The sequence below is a fragment of the Zalophus californianus genome, chromosome 8 (genome assembly GCF_009762305.2).
Source record: "Zalophus californianus isolate mZalCal1 chromosome 8, mZalCal1.pri.v2, whole genome shotgun sequence".
In the NCBI taxonomy this organism is placed as follows: domain Eukaryota; kingdom Metazoa; phylum Chordata; class Mammalia; order Carnivora; family Otariidae; genus Zalophus; species Zalophus californianus.
The window spans coordinates 10,800,713-10,819,389 of NC_045602.1; the positions used below are offsets into that span (position 1 = coordinate 10,800,713).

General features: G+C 41.1%; 1 protein-coding gene and 1 pseudogene across 1 annotated transcript in view; one reads left to right on the forward strand and one right to left on the reverse strand.

The window, feature by feature from the left end:
• The window catches only part of LOC113937895 (trafficking protein particle complex subunit 2-like), a 96,091-nt gene extending 78,993 nt beyond the window's left edge, over nucleotides 1–17,098 (reverse strand). The window contains exon 1 of the mRNA XM_027622822.1: nucleotides 16,806–17,098. The gene's annotated coding sequence lies outside the window, so the exon portion shown is untranslated. The remainder of the gene's footprint in view (nucleotides 1–16,805) is intronic.
• Nucleotides 1–17,401, forward strand: part of LOC113937518 — a 75,464-nt pseudogene extending 58,063 nt beyond the window's left edge.
• Nucleotides 17,402–18,677: the final 1,276 nt, after the last annotated feature.

Here is an 18,677-nt window from a genome sequence, read left to right on the forward strand (position 1 = left end):
AAACTGGAGTAACCGAATATAGTGTGTGTTCCGATAACACCATGTGTCCTTCTCTCTTAAGAGTTATAACTCTTGGAGCAAAATGGCGGAGGAGTAGGAAACCTGGATTTCCTCCAGTCTCAGGAATTCAGCTGAATAGGGATCAAACCATTCTGAACACCTACGAACTCAACAGGAGATCGAAGAAGAGAGTAGCAACAACTCTCTGAACAGAAAAGCGACCACTTACTGGAAGGTAGGACGTGCAGAGAAGTGAATCCCAGGCGATATTCGGGAGGATAGAGGGCGGGGGAGGGGGCCTCCATGGGCCGCTTCTGGCAAGTGCTAGAGCCAGGGAGCACAAAATCGGATCTTTTAGAAGTCGGCTCCGCGGAGGGACGTCGCTGCAGTGGCTAAGCAGGGGGTGGAATCCTCCCGGGACAGTGTGGTCTCGGGACCCTTAGGGTCACAGAAAGGGGGGTGCCTGAGTGTGGCAGAGCTCCCAGGGATCGGAGCGGGGAAGCCGGCTGCAGAGACGGAGCCGAGGCGCGGGCTCTCAGCTCGGGGTGGCCATAAACTGTGATCCGTGGCCCAGTCAGGCCACTGCTCCTCCAGCAGGGACCCAACAAGCAGCAGAGCCGGGGAGACTCCCCTTCCTCCCCGGGGAGGAGTGGCGCAGGAGCGCACCGCAGGGATCTGCTGGGTTTGGAGACTCCACACGGGGTCAGGTGCCAGACATAAAAACGCTTGGTCACAGGCCAGGTGAGCACGGAGTGCGGCCGGAAACCGGGGAGTCGGGAGTGACTGCTTTTCTCTAGGGGCGCACTGGGGAGCGGGGGCCCAAGTTCTCAGCTCCTCCGGGCGAAGATTGGGAGGCCACCATTATCACCCTGGTCCTCCAAAGCTGTGCCAGAGCTTGCAGGGGACAAAAGCTCCTGAGAGCAAACCCAAGCAGCTTGCTTAGCCAGGACCTAAAAGGGTGGGGCAATTCAACCTCCGGCAAAGACATTTGGGAACCACGACAACAGGCCCCTCCCCCAGAAGATCAGCACGAACAGCCACCAAGCCAAGACCAAGTTTACCGATAAACGAGAACAAAACTCCAGCGCTAGGGGAATACTGCACATAGAATTCATGGCTTTTTTTTTTACCATGATTCATTAATTCAACGAAGTTAATTTTTTTAAATGTTTTTTTTCTAATTTTTCTTATTCCCTTTTTCAACCAACATCTTATCAATCCCTTTTTTAAAAAACACATTTTTTACTTTTCATTTTTAGAGTCATATTTTATCCCTTCATAGTAGTTACCCTTATTTTTGGCATATATATATGTTTTTCTCTCTTTAAAATTTTGAGATACAGCTTCTTCTAACAGATCAAAATATACACTAAATCACTAGTGTATGGCTTTGTTCGAGTCTCCTGCCTGATCACATTCTCTCCCTTTTTTTTTCTTTTAATCTTCTTTCTTTTTTCAAACAACTTCTTATCAATTCCTTTTATAAAATCTTTTATAATTTTCATCTTTACAGTCATCTTCCATCCCTTCATTGTATCAACCCTTATTTTGTACATATATGTCTTTCTTCCTTTAAAATTTTGGGAGGCACTTTTTTCTAACAGACCAAAATACGCCCAAAATCTAGTGTGTGGCACTGATCTATGCACTAGCCTGATCATAGTTGATCATATTCTGCTTTTTTTGTATTGTTCTGTTTTTGTGTTTATCTTTTTTTTCTTTTTTTTTTTCTCTTTCTTTTTTGTTTCTTTCCCTTTCTTTTCCCTGGTTTCAGGTCTTTTCTGATTTGTATAGAGTATATTTGCTGGGGACGTTGTTAACGTGTTAGCATTTTGTTCTCTCATTCATCTATTCTCCTCTGGACAAAATGACAAGATGAAAAAAAACACCTCAGCAAAAAGAACAAGAGGCAGTACCGTCAGCCAGGGACCTACTCAATATGGACATTAGTACGATCTTGGACCTAGAGTTCAGAATCATGACTTTAAAGATACTAGCTGGGCTTGAAAAAAGTTTGGAAGTTATTAGAGAAACCCCTTCTGAGAAATAAAAGAACTAAAATCTAACCAAGTCAAAATCAAAAAGGCTATTAATGAGGTGCAATCAAAAATGGGGGCATTAACTGCTAGAATAAATGAGGCAGAAGAGAGAATCAGCGATATAGAAGACCAAATGATGGAAAATAAAGAAGCTGAGAAAAAGAGAGATAAACAACTACAGGATCACGAGGGCAGAATTCGACAGATAAGCGATACAATAAGACGAGACAACATCAGAATAATTGGGATCCAAGAAGAAGAAAGAGAGAGAGGGGCAGAAGGTATATTGGAGCAAATGATAGCAGAGAACTTCCTTAATGTGAGGAAGGAAACAGGCATCAAAATCCAGGAGGCACAGAGAACCCCTCTCAAAATCAATAATAATAGGCCAACACCCCGAAATCTAATAGTAAAACTTACGAGACTCAGAGACAAAGAGAAAATCCTGAAAGCAGCTCGGGAGAAGAGATACGTAACCTACAATGGTAGAAACATTAGATTGGCAACAGACCTATCCACAGAGACCTGGCAGGCCAGAAAGGACTGGCATGGTATCTTCAGAGCACTAAACGAGAAAAATATGCAGCCAAGAATACTATATCCAGCTAGGCTGTCATTGAAAATAGAAGAACAGATAAAAAGCCTCCAGGACAAACAAAAACTAAATGAATTTGCAAACACAAAACCAGCCCTCCAAGAAATATTGAAAGGGGTCCTCTAAGCAAAGAGAGAGCCTAAAAGCAGCATAGATCAGAAAGGAACACAGACAATATACAGTCACAGTCACCTTACAGGACATACGATGGCACTAAATTCATATCTTTCGATAGTTACCCTGAATGTAAATGGGCTATGCCCCAATCAAAAGACACAGGCTATCAGATTGGATTAAAAAACAAGACCCATCAATATGCTGTCTGCAAGAGACTCATTTTAGACCCAAAGACACCCGCAGATTGAAAGTGAGGGGGTGGAAAACCATTTACCATGCTAATGGACACCAAAAAAAAGCTGGGGTGGCAATTCCTATATCAGACAAATTAGATTTTAAACAAAGACTGTAAAAAGAGATGAAGAAGGACACTATATCCTACTTAAAGGGTCTATCCAACAAGATCTAGCAATTGTAAATATCTATGCCCCTAACATTAATTGCCAATTATATAGGGCAATTAATAACAAAAGCAAAGAAACACATTGACAACAATACAATAATAGTGGGGAAATTTAACACCCCTCTGACTGAAATGGCAGATCATCTAAGCAAAAGATCAACAAGGAAATAAAGACTTTAAATAACACACTGGACCAAATGGACTTCACAAGCATATTCAGAACATTTATCCCAAAGCAACGGAATACACATTCTTCTCTAGTGCCCATGGAACATTCTCCAGAATTGATCACATCCTAGGTCACGAATCAGGACTCAACCGGTACCAAAAGACTGGATTAATCCCTGCATATTTTCAGGCCACAATGCTTTGAAACTAGAACTCAGTCACTAGAGGAAAGTCGGAAAGAACTCAAATACATGGAGGCTAAAGAGCATCCTACTAAAGAATGAATGGGTCAACCAGGAAATTAAAGAAGAATTAAAAAAATTCATGGAAACCAATGAAAATGAAAACACAACCGTTCAAAATCTTTGGGATACAGCAAAGGCAGTCCTGAGAGGAAAGTATATAGCAATACAGGCCTTTCTCAAGAAACAAGAAAGGTCCCAAATACACAACCTAACCCTACACCTAAAGGAGCTGGAGAAAGAACAGCAAAGAAAGCCTAAACCCAACAGGAGAAGAGAAATAATAAAGATCAGAGCAGAAGTCAATTAACTAGAAACCAAAAGAACAGTAGAACAGATCCACGAAACTAGGAGCTGGTTCTTTGAAAGAATTAACAAGATTGATAAGCCCCTGGCCAGACTGATCAAAAAGAAAAGAGAAACGACCCAAATCAACAAAATCATGAATGAAAGAGGAGAGATCACAAACAACACCAAAGAAATACAAACAATTATAAGAACATATTATGAGCAACTCTATGCCAGCAAATTAGATGACCTGGAAGAAATGGGTGCATTCCTAGAGAAGTATCAACTACCAAAATAGAACCAGGAAGAAATAGAAAACCTGAACAGACCTATAAGCACTAAGGAAATGGAAGCAGTCATCAAAAATCGCCCGACAAACAAAAGCCCAGGGCCAGATGGCTTCCCAGGGGAATTCTATCAGACATTTAAAGAAGAATTAATACCTATTCTCCTGAAATGGTTCCAAAAAATAGAAATGGAAGGAAAACTTCCAAACTCATTTTATGAGGCCAGCATTACCTTGATCCCAAAACCAGACAAAGACCCCATCAAAAAGGAGAAGTACAGACCAATATCCTTGATGAACATGGATGCAAAAATTCTCACCAAAATACTAGCTAATAGGATCCAACAGTACATTGAAAGGATTATTCACCACGACCAAGTGGGATTTATCCCTGGGTTGCAAGGTTGGTTCAACATCCACAAATCAATCAACGTGATACAATACATTAAGAAAAGAAAGAACAAGAATCATAGGATCCTCTCAATAGATGCAGAAAAAGCATTTGACAAAGTACAGCATCGTTTTTTGATCAAAACTCTTCAGAGTACAGGGATAGAGGGTACATACCTCAATATCATAAACCATCTATGAAAACCCACAGCGAATATCATTCTCAATGGGGAAAAGCCGAGAGCTTTTCCCCTAAGGTCAGGAACGTGGCAGGGATGTCCACTATCACCACTGCTATTCAACATAGTATTAGAAGTCCTAGCCAAGGCAATCAGACAACAAAAAGAAATCAAAGGCATCCAAATTGGCAAAGAGGAAGTCAAACTCTCACTCTTTGCAGATGATATGATACTGTATGTGGAAAACCCAAAAGACTCCACCCCAAAACTGCTAGAGCTCATTCAGGAATTCAGTAAAGTAGCAGGATATAAAATCAATGCACAGAAATCAGTGGCATTCCTATAGACCAACAACAAGACAGAAGAGAGACAAATCACGGAGTCGACCCCATTTACAATTGCACCCAAAACCATAAGATACCTAGGAATACATTTAACCAAAGAGGCAAAGCATCTGTACTCAGAAAACTATACAATACTCATGAAAGAAAGGAAGACACAAAGAAATGGAAAAACGTTCCATGCTCATGGATTGGAAGAACAAACATTGTGTAGATTTCAATGCTACCTAGAGCAATCGACACATTCAATGCAATCCCCATCAAAATACCATCCGCTTTTTTCAAAGAAATGGAACAAATAATCCTAAAATTTGTATGGAACCCGAAGAGACCCCGAATTGCCAGAGGAATATTGAAAAAGAAAAGCAAAGCTGGCGGCATCACAATTCCGGACTTCCAGCTCTATTACAAAGCTGTCATCATCAGGACAGTATGGTACTGGCACAAAAACAGATACATAGATCAGTGGAACAGAATCGAGAGCCCAGAAATGGACCCTCAACTCTCTGGTCAACTCATCTTGGACAAAGCAGGAAAGAATGTCCAATGGAAAAAAGACAGTCTCTTCAACAAATGGTGTTGGGAAAATTGGACAGCCACATGCAGAAGAATGAAACTGGACCATCTCCTTACACCACACACAAAAATAGACTCCAAATGGTTGAAAGACCTAAACGTGAGACAGGAGTCCATCCAAATCCTAAAGGAGAACACAGGTAGCAACCTCTTCAACCTCAGCCACAGCAATTTCATCAAGATAAAAAGCTTTTGCACAGCAAAAGAAACAGTCCACAAAACCAAAAGACAACCGACAGAATGGGAGAAAATATTTGCAAATGACATATCAGATAAAGGGCTAGTATCCAAAATCTATAAAGAACTTATCAAACTGAACACCCAAAGAACAAATAATCCAATCAAGAAAAGGGCAGAAGACATGAACATTTTTCCAAAGAAGACATCCAAATGGTCAACAGACACATGAAAAAGTGCTCCACATCGCTCGGCATCAGGGAAATCCAAATCAAAACCTCAATGAGACACCACCTCACACCCGTCAGAATGGCTAAAATGAAGAAGTCAGGAAACGACAGATGTTGGCAGGGATGTGGAGAAAGGGGAACCCTCCTACGCTGTTGGTGGGAATGCAAGCTGGTGCAACCCCTCTGGAAAACAGTATGGAGGTTCCTCAAACATTTGAAAATAGAGCTACCATACGATCCAGCAATTGCACTACTGGGTATTTACCCCAAAGATACAAATGTAGGGATCCGAAGGGTACGTCCACCCCAATGTTTATAGCAGCATTGTCCACAATAGCCAAACTGTGGCAAGAGCCAAGATGTCCATCGACAGATGAATGGATAAAGAAGATGTGGTATATATATACAATGGAATATTATGCAGCCATCAAAAGGAATGAGATCTTGCCATTTGCAACGACGTGGGTGGAACTGGAGAGTGTTATGCTCAGTGAAATAAGTCAATCAGGGAAAGACGTGTATCATGTGACCTCACTGATATGAGGAATTGTTAATCTCAGGAAACAAACTGAGGGTTGCTGGAGTGGTGGGGGGTGGGAGGGATGGGGTGGCTGGGTGACAGACATTGGGTAGGGTATGTGCTATGGTGAGCGCTGTGAATTGTGCAAGACTGTTGAATCACAGATTTGTACTTCTGAAACAAATAATGCAACATATGTTAAGAAAAAAGAAAAAGAAGAAGATAGCAGGAGGGGAAGAATGAAGGGGAGTAAGTTGGAGGGGGAGACAAACCATGAGAAACGATGGACTCTGAGAAACAAACTGAGGGTTCTAGAGGGGAGGAGGGTAGGGGGATGGGTTAGCCTGGTGATGGGTTTTAAGAGGGCACATTCTGAGTGGAGCACTGGCTGTTATGCAGAAACAATGAATCATGGACTCTACATCAAAAACTAATGATGTAATATATGGTGATTAACCTAACAATAAAAAAATAAAAAAAAAATACATCCCAGTTTGGGGGAAATATGGAAGTTAGGGGAGACAAAGTGGTAAGGGGGTAAAGAGATAAATCATGTCTTTGACTCTCAAATGTTTTAGAAAAAAAAATTTATAGGAAGAATGAGTGATTAAGCCAATATGGTTAAATGTTAACTTTTGGAAAATGTGGGTGAAACTTTATTGTAGATTGTTTGTAATATTTTTGCAATTTTTCAGCAAGTCTGAAACAATTATAGAATAAAAAGGTTTTGTTTTTGTTTTAAAAAAAAGTTATAAGTCTTACACTTAAAATAGTAAAATAACAATGAATAATAGCAAGCACTTTAGTAAAAATTATTTGGTAATCTACTTACTGATGACATTTCAAACTAATACAATTCTTCTAGAAAGCAAGTTTCCAAATGTCCCAAGAATAATAGTTACTCTAGCAATGGGCACAATAAAAATATAATAATCATAATATTTTTAAAAACAGCAAGATTTCTTCTCTAAAAGGCCTTTTATTGCTTAAAAATACAATAGCAGCTGGTCTTCCTGAAGATTTTCTTTAGAAAAAAAGGGGAAGAGTTAACCTTAATTAAGTACTTTCTAATTTTTAGGCTCTTTCACCTATATTCTTTCTTATTATTCTTATAACTATTCTTTTTTGTTTTTTTAAGATTTCACTTATTTATTTGACAGAGAGAGACACAGCGAGAGAGGCAACACAAGCAGTGGTTGTGGGAGAGGGAGAAGCAGGCTTCCCGCGGAGCAGGGAGCCCGATGCGGGGCTCGATCCCATGACCCTGGGATCATGACCTGAGCCAAAGGCAGATGCTTAAGGAATGAGCCACCCAGGCGCCCCTCTTATAACCATTTTTTTTTTTTAAGATTTTATTTATCTGACAGAGAGAGACACAGCAAGAGAGGGAACACAAGCAGGGGGAGTGGGAGAGGGAGAAGCAGGCTTCCCGCTGAGCAGGGAGCCCGATGCGGGGCTCGATCCCAGGACCCTGGGATCATGACCTGAGCCGAAGGCAGACGCTTAGTGACTGAGCCACCCAGGCACCCCTCTTATAACCATTCTTGACAGAGTTCTTAAAGCTTTCAGAATCTGTTTTGGGGTTTTGTTTGTTTTGTTTTGTTTATATAGATGGGTAAACTGACATTCTGGGAAAACTGATTACTGACTCCATAAACACAAAGCTAGCCAATGGGGCAAACAGAATTTGATTTCCAAACTCTTATTCCAAAGCGCATGTATCTCTTGCACTCCACTCCACTTGTAGGATCTAATATTACTTCACTAATAAAAGGGACACTGAAGTTGTTTTTCCTTAGTATATCTGAAATCTTGGGAGTCTGAAAAATTAACATGAAAACTCCACAATATGTACTTCAAACAGGGCCAAAGATGGTATGTGTTCAACCACAAATTAAGTGGTTATAATAAATCATGTGAATCCAAAAAGAAAGAAAGGCAATATAAGAAAAAGGAGTAGGTGGGTTTGTAGGAAGAGTGAAGAGAGAAATGTGGGGCAGTGAAAAGTTCGGTGTATTTCCACAAGCCAGTGTTTAGGATGCCCAGTTCTGTTCTTCCAGTAATGTCCCAGAATTCTTAGCCATAGCAAATGAGGACTCATTTGACATAATCATGAACTGAACAGTTAAGTAAACAAACAAGTAACAGTTATTTCAAGTATGTCCATTCATCAGAGATTAAAAGAGATGTGCTGGTCAGATGCCCCGTCTCAAACTTGTCATCTTTCAGCACATTTGCCTTTATTTTACAGAGTAGATCATTTCTTTCTTCTAAGCTTGTTTTTCTAGAAAGCACTGGTTACACTCTAATAGGAAAAAAAAAAACAAAAACAAAACTGGTTCTCCAAAATTGTTGAAAATGAATCTAAACAGGAAAAAAAAAACGGTATTGCAAACATCAATAATGTGGTCTCAGGAGCCTTTCTTCCTATTTATGGATGAAATCCTAGGAGGAAGTGAAGTCACCCTAAGCAGTATGATTAAAGATTTATATTCACCACTTAAAGACACCACACCAGTAGGCAGCCAAATCAGTAAATCTTGTCCAATTCTTAACAGCAGGTAGACAAGTCTTTGGAAGGAGAGAAAAATACTGTACTGTTGGGTGAATCCAATAAATTGAAGCATGGAAAGAATTAGGACTCTGTGGGTATGCTCAAAAGCTCATTCAAGTTTCTTGTCTTCTTAAGACTTTCATGTTCCCAGTGTTATGAAAATGTACTTTTAGCATATAGAGATAGTCCATAAAACTTCAAGATGCTACGGTAAGGTTTTTTGTTTGTTCTATTTTTTGTTTGTTTGTTTAGTTTTGTTTGGGAGGCCTCCAAACTGTTTTAGAAAATTAATATAAGTGACTTCAGGCATGGCATATCTTCTACTCTTGGCCACAGTTCATACCACTGACTCCTTCACACTGAGCCTTCTTGACTACTCTATAAACCCTCGGTAAGATTAGGACTTTGATATCATCTTTTTTGGGGTGACACAAATCGATGCCTAACAGCCATGAGATTTTTATTTAAGATCAAGAGGAGAGGTAAATGTAAGGGTAGGAAAAGTAACAAAAAGTCCCCGTGATGCCATGAAATAGTGCCATATTTAAATAAACAAAATTAAAGCTGCGACTATTTCAAAGATTACTTGATGATTCCTGAAAATTGAGAAACACCTATCAGTCATTTCTACACCAAGTAACTGCCCTCAATTATTCCTGCCAAATATGTTTGGAGACTTGCAGGACTCAACCAAGTCTTTAAAAAAGAGATTGGGATTTATTCAGGCCCTTATTAATTTAACCCTGTCGATTTATGCCTCTGACATTTGTACCAGGAATAAAATCAGTCTAAGCTGTTGGTTTACATTGTCAAGCTTTCCTTATACATATAGTGCTACGTTACTACTTACATGTGAATTTATGCCAGTAAGGGCGGCATTCCCTTGTGAGATGCAAAAAAAATGGCACCCCTCTGATCCCGTTCTGCCAATGCAGCACTCATCTAGGTCATTCTCAGCAGCAGTAAGCACTTCTCAACTTTCCTTTCTGGAAACATTTTTGTCTCTTAATTTATACAACCTTATTCTCTTGTTTGCTTGTTATTGTCTGTCTGTTTTTCCCTTTGCCTTTGAGGCCACTATGCCCTCTTCCTCTACCTGGACTGGCCTCAGCCCAGAACCCTACCCTCCTTCCTCTACTCTCCTAATGAGACAACCATATCATCTCTTGAAGCACCATGTGTGTGCCTAGGAGTCCTAAAGCTGTATTGTCAGCCTCCCTTTTGAATTATGCTCCTCCAGAGCCAACATCTTACTTTCATTTCTCCTTAGTGTCTCATAGCATGCCAAGCTTAACAAGTCCATTATGATTTATTGATTTGCTGCTATGCTCAAATCTATTTCTCCTCTTATGATGCTCTTATCAAATGTGTCTATTTCTATCTTTAGGATTGCAAGTCTTAGCCTAAGACACTATTATCTCTAACCATCCCAAGGTATTTGCAGAAGCTTATTAATTTGCTTTCTTTTCTTCTGTTGCCTTTTTAAATTCTTCCAAAAATTATCAGAGGGATGCATGAGTTTTTTCAGTGATTTCTTCTTGTTCTTAAATAAATAAAAATCTTGTGATATCGAAATATGTCACCCCAAGAAAGATAATATCAAAGTCCTAATTCCCAGTACCTTGGAATATGACCACATTTGGAAATAGGGTCGTTGCAGATATAATTAAACTGAGATCAAACTGGAGTAGGGTGAGCCCCTAACCCTGTATGACGGGTGTCCTGGTGAAAAGTTGGCCATGTGAAGACACAGAAGCACACAAGAAAAAGTCGTGCAGAGACAATGGATTGTAGAAATGCATCTACAAGCTAAGGAAGACTGAGTACTGTGGGTCACTACCAAAAACTAGGGGAAAACGATGGCATGGCATGGCATTCCCCCAGTACACTTAGACGGAATCAACCCAACAGACACCCAGATTTCAGACATCCAGCCTCCAAGAAGAATAAACTTCTGTCGTTTTAAGTGACTCAGTCTAATACTTGGTTACAGCAGCCCTAGGAATCTAACTTGATGGCTTAATATTCTTCATAATTTACAGATTTCACCTTCCTTTTCATTTTTTTTTAAAGATTTTATTTATTTATTTATTTGAGAGAGAGAGAATGAGAGATAGAGAGCACGAGAGGGAAGACGGTCAGAGGGAGAAGCAGATTCCCTGCCGAGCAGGGAGCCCAATGTAGGACTCGATCCCGGGACTCCAGGATCATGACCTGAGCCGAAGGCAGTCGCTCAACCAACTGAGCCACCCAGGCACCCTCACTTTCCTTTTCAAACCAAATCTTGTACTGCTCTCCTTCTCTCCCTGTTCCAGCTACACTGGCTTTATTTAAGGCCATTTTCACCTCAAGCCATTTATCTAGACTGCCCATTCTGATCCCACATGCCATTTTTTCACTCTCGGGCTCAGGCAGATGTCACCTCAAATGTCACCTCTTCAGAAAGGCCTAGAATTCCCTGTTAACTCTGTTTCAATAAAGTGACTTATTTTGTAATTAACCTTTTTTATATTTTATTGTTATGTTAATCACCATACATCATTAGTTTTTGATGTAGTGTTCCATGATTGTTTGCATACAACACCCAGTGTTCCATGCAGCACGTGCCCTCTTTAATACCCGTCATCAGGCTAACCCATCCCCCACCCCCTCCCCTCTAGAACCCTCAGTTTGTTCTCAGAGTCTATAGTCTCTCATGGTTCGTCTCCCACTCCGGTTTCCCCCCCTTCATTTCTCCCTTCCTACTATCTTCTTTTCTTTTTTTAACATATAATGTATTATTTGTTTCAGAGGTACAGGTCTGTGATTCGACAGTCTTACACAATTCACAGCGCTCACAATAGCACATACCCTCCCCAATGTCTATCACCCAGCCAGCCCATCCCTCCCACCCCCCACCACTCCAGCAACCCTCAGTTTGTTTCCTGAGATTAAGAATTCCTCATATCAGTGAGATCATATGATACATGTCTTTCTCTGACTGACTTATTTCACTCAGCACAATACCCTCCAGTTCCATCCATGTCGTTGCAAATGGCAAGATCTCATTCCTCTTGATGGCTGCATAATATTCCATTGTATATATATGTATATATATATACATACACATACACACACACACACACACACACACACACACACACACACACACACACACACACACACACCACATCTTCTTTATCCATTCATCTGTCGATGGACATCTTGGCTCTTTCCATAGTTTGGCTATTGTGGACAATGCTGCTATAATCATCGGGGTGCACGTACCCCTTCGACCACTACATCTGTATCTTTGAGGTAAATAACCAGTAGTGCAATTGCTGGGTCGTAGGGAAGCTCTATTTTCAACTTTTTGAGGAACCTCCATACTGTTTTCCAGAGTGGCTGCACCAGCTTGCATTCCCACCAACAGTGTAGGTGGGATTCTCCACATCCCCGCCAACATCTGTCGTTTCCTGACTTGTTAATTTTAGCCATTCTGACGGGTGTGAGGTGGTGTCTCACTGAGGTTTTGATTTGGATTTCCCTGATGCTGAGCAATGCTGAGCACTTTTTCATGTGTCTTTTGGCCATTTGGATGTCTTCTTTGGAAAAATGTCTGTTCATGTCTTCTGCCCATTTCTTGATTGGATCATTTGTTCTTTGGGTGTTGAGTTGCATAAGTTCTTTATAGATTTTGGATACAAGCCCTTTATCTGATATGTCATTTGCAAATATTTTCTCCCATTCTGTCAGTTGTCTTTTGGTTTTGTAGACTGTTTCTTTTGCTGTGCAAAAGCTTTTTATCTTGATGAAGTCCCAATAGTTCATTTTTGCCCTTGCTTCCCTTGCCTTTGGCGATGTTTCTAGGAAGAAGCTGCTGTGGCTGAGGTCAAAGAGGTTGCTGCCTGTGTTCTCCTTTAGGATTTGGATGGACTCCTGTCTCACATTTAGGTCTGTCAATCATTTGGAGTCTATTTTTGTGTGTGGTGTAAGGAAATGGTCCAGTTTCATTCTTCTGCATGTGGCTGTCCAATTTTCCCAACACCATTTGTTGAAGAGACTGTCTTTTTTCCGTTGGACATTCTTTCCTGCTTTGTCAAAGATGAGTTGACCAGAGAGTTGAGGGTCCATTTCTGGGCTCTCTATCCTGTTCCATTGCTCTATGTGTCTGTTTTTGTGCCAGTACCATACTGTCTTGACGATGACAGCTTTGTAATAGAGCTTGAAGTCTGGAATTGTGATGCCGCCAGCTTAATGTATTAAAAAGCCTAGAACTTTATCTCTCACATAGTAGGTATTTAAAAATAGCAGATACTATGACTCTTTTAACTTCCCCTTGAAAATAAGATTCTATATATTTACAAAAATGAAAATCAAAACAACGCAACCATAAATTTCTAATTCCTTACTCTTGGTGATATACTTTCTTCACTACTGAAAAAGCTTTTAAAATAAAAACTTCTTGTTCTTCCACTTATTTTAATTAATATGTCTGAGGTCAGACAGGTTGCTGTTAAAGGGACCTTTCTTCTCTGGGGTGGGGAAACGAAAAGGCAGAGGTTTTTAAGAGTTGTTTAAAGGTAAAATATGAATGCTCTGCTTCCTAAAACTCATTTAGTTTTCTTTTAATGTGCCTGAAACTTTGTCAAGATTTAAACTGAACTCCTGAATTTTATTTTGTTTAAAAGATTTGGTATTTATCATCACAGCTTCATTTTTTAAGAGTTTAGGGCCTATTCATCAAAATAATGACTTTGGCACACTATGTGCTTGGAAGATTTTAAGACCAATTCATTAGAAATACCTCAGACTTCTCGGCATATTCATATCCTGAATATCACCAGGAAGAGTTGGTTGGCCATTCTATAAAGAGTATGAATCCAAGTTAAAGGCCCTTTGGAATCCTTCATTTGAATTTAATGCAACCTGTCTTGTAAGAAAGAACACCAGCCCTGAGACAAAAGCTCAGGATGGATGGCCAAGTGTTTTTGACCACTCCCTCCCAGAAGTTAAATTACCCATGAAATAAGTAAAAAGGTCTACTCTTTCCTAAGGGGTTGTCATTGTTAAATGACACAATGTATTTCATAGATTCCAAAATGCAATAAAAGTGAAAGCCATTCAGTACACAATTATTTGTTAAATATCTACTATCAGGAGACCCTGGGGGAAATACACAATTCAGATACAATTTATGGTTTCATCCAGTTTGGATTCTCTGTATGGTGGGTAACAATCAATGACAACCTACACTACATGTTAGAAATTGATGTATCCTGACGAATTTAGTGACCTGACAAATTATATTATAATATCACTTCACAATGTAAAATCTAGTGTTTCTACATATTGTTATATTTTTACAAGTTGACATTAATTAGGTAAACAAAAATACACACCAAATAAACGCTGAAAAAATAGCGAACATAATAAAATCAAAATACTAAGAGCTAATGTCTTTAGAAGAGAAATAGGTATTTTTGTCTTTCTTCTCCACACTTCTTTTTAGCATTATAATAACCCGCTCCTCGCCAACACATCCTTAGGGATGTGTCCTGGGAGACATAAAGGTAAAGAACCCACTGAATACAGAGAAGGTATATAGAGTTCCTGGCTGGAAAGAACCAGGACAGACTTAATGGAGTTTATGGCTGGAGTTTGAAGGAAGGGTGGGATTTGCATACAGATAGATGTATCCATATATTTCTATAGGGATTGACAATGCAGCTATCAATAAGATCTCAGATCAGAGTACTGTAAAAACTTGCCAAGGAAATCTGCCCAAGGATTTGGATTCCAAAGTTGGTAGGGAAGGTCCTTTTTCCTACATGACTTTCATTTTTCCCTTTAAAATTTTAATTATTTTAAGACTCCAGAAATGGTCCCTTTACTTCCTCTGCTGCTTCATACCTCCATTTAATCTGATACAGAGCAGCAATACACGAGTTGAGGAGAGAGGCAAATGGGATTTTTTTTTTAAGAAGAAATATTGAATACATTTTACAGAATACTGGCAGAAAATGCTTCTCCTTAGAAAATAAATGTACTTACCAATATTTATGTAATATATGTTCATTACAGAACACTGGGAAACAACAGAACCTTGAAAAATCACCTATTATTCTACTAATGATACCTTTAAACACATTTTTATCTTTACCCCAACTCTATATATTATATAGTATTATTTGCTTTATTTGATAAATGAGAAAACTGAGGTGCAGAATGGTTAACCTAAGGCTTCTAACAGAACACTGGAGCTGAAACTGGCTGGGGGCAGGGGGAGACTAGAAACAGGAAACAAGAAACGGCCCCATCCTCTACAGAGCATCTCCCCAGCATGATAAGTGCACAAGGGTTTGACAAATGGAGACCAAACTATTTTCATGGTTATGACTTCAGAGAGTAGAAAAGCGAGAAGTTTTAAGCAACCAGAATTGGGTTTCAATCAGTTTTCCTAGTTTTGAAGATTTCCACTTTATCTAAAGTCAAGCTTCAACTTCTTCAACTTAATATGGAATAATACCAGACTAAAAGTCGAGCTATGAGGAATCCATAGAATGTCTGTAAATCCACAGCAACAATATCCACACATGGAACTCAGTAAATGAGAGATTTGTATCATTGACATGCCCACCACCTGAGACAGATTTTGTTCTTTTTCTCATTGATAGGTGATGCTAAATCTCCAGGGTACACCCTCCACCAAATCTATCCAATTTGGCGTATATGTTATGAACAAGTAAAATATAAAATCAGTGTAATGCAAGAATCCACCTGAAATTATCTGAGCACATGTCAGATGCTCTTACAGGCAATGATTAATATTTAAATGGCATTTTAGAGTTTACAAAGTGGTAATTGACAATAGGGGAGCCTGGATTAAGGCTCCACCCAGAAAGGATGCTTCAGACCTTGGATAACCTCACTCGACATCATACATACAACAGCTGTGGTCAAAATCTGAGGGCATTCCATCAACATTCATTAAATTATTCTACAGGGAAAAAAATTTTTTTTCTGCAGTTAAAGTGAAAGTGAATGAAAACAGTATGATTATTAGTAACTACAATTACCAGGTAGAATATTGCCAAGCTGCTTTTTAGGGCAAGGAGAAGCAAAGGAAGTAAAAGTAAAATGAGTTGCAATATATGTAGAAAGCAAACGTGATTTGTGACCTAGATACCATGAATATCTATCATCTATCATCTACCAATATTCAACTTTCCATTCACAAAACCTCCTTTAGGGTGAGAATTTCATTCTTACAACATCGCCCTGCATATGACTCTTCACGTCCTTAGCGGATACCCTTTCTTTTCCTAACCATTTGTCTGAAACAGTGGTTTGCAAACTTTGATGTGTCCCAGGATGACAGGGCGTTTGTTAAAGCACAGATTGCTCAGGCCTGCCCCAGAGTTTCTCATTCAGTAGCTCTGAGGCGTGCGTGACCCAAGAATTTGCATTTCTAACTAGTGCCCAAGCGGTAATCAGGCTGCCGCTCCTAGGAACATACTTTGAGAACCAGCAAAGGCCTCACTGAGGCTCAAACCCACTCCTCTCACAAAGAATCTTGGGATCACTCATGACCCGCTTAAAAAGTTCCTCTTTTGATGTCCTTTTGCCCATTACCAATTAAATTCATCGCATCACAGAAGTGGCTAAAGAGAGTCCTGGAAAGAGCATAAAATGAGGAATAAATATTCGCTCGAGCTTACCCAATAAGTAGCTGTGTCGTCGTGGGCAAGTCCCTTCCTTTCTCATAAGGCGTCACCTCACTCCGTCGTTTGGCACATATTCCCGTGCTCCAGCCTCTGGTTTCGGGGCATCAGAGCCAACAGGCCCTCTCCCAGACCGAGGCAGCGAGTGGGGAGGAGGGGAACCTGACCTTCGAGCCGGCCTCCCCTCCTGCTTGCCTGCCTCTGGGATTGGCCAAGCAGCCTATTTTATTTCAGACAGCCCCCACGAGTTGAGGGCTTGCGGTGCCTATCAGAGTTGCACGGTCGACTGGGTGCGCGATAAACTCCCTTCCTGCGACGCTGGGGCCCCCACTGTGGAGGCCGAGCCCAACATGTCGCCCCCTGCTGGAGGGAGGCCAGGGGCGCATCAACAAGACGCCCCGCGCGGGAAGAAAAAGTGCGTCTGCGCACGGTGGGGTGTGGTTGTAGCAGGGCGGAGCGGGGGCTGGAAGGTGGGGCGGGCCAGCCTCCGTCGCGGGAGGGCCTCCCAGAGGCCCTGCCTCGCAGGGCGATGCCTTAGGATCAGCAGGGGAGCTTTGCTCACCGGGAGCCTGAGTCAGGCACCAGCCTTGTAAGAGCGTTTCTCCGTTCCACCCAGCCCTGTGGCTGCCTTGGCCGCCAGCTCTGAGGGTTTTTCAAAGCTAGACGTTTTGGGGCTCATCTCAGGTGCGGGTCCTAAAAGTTGGGGTGCTCGCTGTGGGATAGCCAACCCTTCCCTGCTCGCGGGAGAAGCTCCCGCAGAGTTGTTTGGGGTTCCCTTCAGATTGTCCTGCAGGGGTGAGGATTATGGCAACGTTGTGTCTTAGCCTTTCCTACCCACTTCCGTGTGTGTGTGTGTGTGTGTGTGTGTGTGTGTGTGTGTGTGTGTTTCCTACTTACATGAGATGGAGTCCCGCCGTGTGTGTGTGTGTGTGTGTGTGTGTGTGTGTGTGTGTGTGTGTGTGTGTGTGTTTCCTACTTACATGAGATGGAGTCCCTTCAGATTGTCCTGCAGGGGTGAGGATTATGGCAACGTTGTGTCTTAGCCTTTCCTACCCACTTCCGTGTGTGTGTGTGTGTGTGTGTGTGTGTGTGTGTGTGTGTGTTTCCTACTTACATGAGATGGAGTCCCGCAGCTACTTTTTACGGTTTCTTCGGAAGTTGTTTCACAGGCAGCTGTAGATTCCATGTGTTCATGGCAGGAGGTGAGTTCAGGATCTTTGTATGTCCTCTTTAGGCGTCAATCCTGCCTTATGTGAAAGGGGTAGAAAGGAAAGGAAATGGTGGCTATTTAGCACCTACTTTGTTCTAAGATTCTTGTATACAACTCTTTGAAATATATTATCAATCATTTCAACAAAGAGGGAAGTAGAAACTCAGAATTTGTGTAAGTGACCCATGGCCCTCCAGCCCCCAAGTAGCCTGCTACATTCAAACTTAAGTGTTCTCCATGTTCTCAAATATTAACTCTTTTCCCATTCCTGTCCAGCAAATTACAATTAGTAAGTTGGGTGATGGTACAGGTGACCACCACCTCTGAATTTTGTGTTCTTAATTATGTCAGATGGTTAGTTCTGTCTTGCAAAGGTGAAGGTAAGTTTCCTGAACACATGATATCAAAGCAAATGTTAATAATGTATTTCCCGTGGGGTTCCTGCGTGGCTCAGTCAGTTGAGCCTCTGACTCTTGATTTCAGCTGAGGTCATGATCTCAGGGTCCTGAGTTGGAGCCCCTCCTTGGCTGGTGGGGGAGGGGATCTGCTTGAGAATTTCTTCCGCTCTCCCTTTGCCCCTCCCCCCACTCTTGCGCACATGCTTGCTCCCTCTCTCACCATATTTTCTTCTCCAAATTGTACTTCTCACTATCATAAGT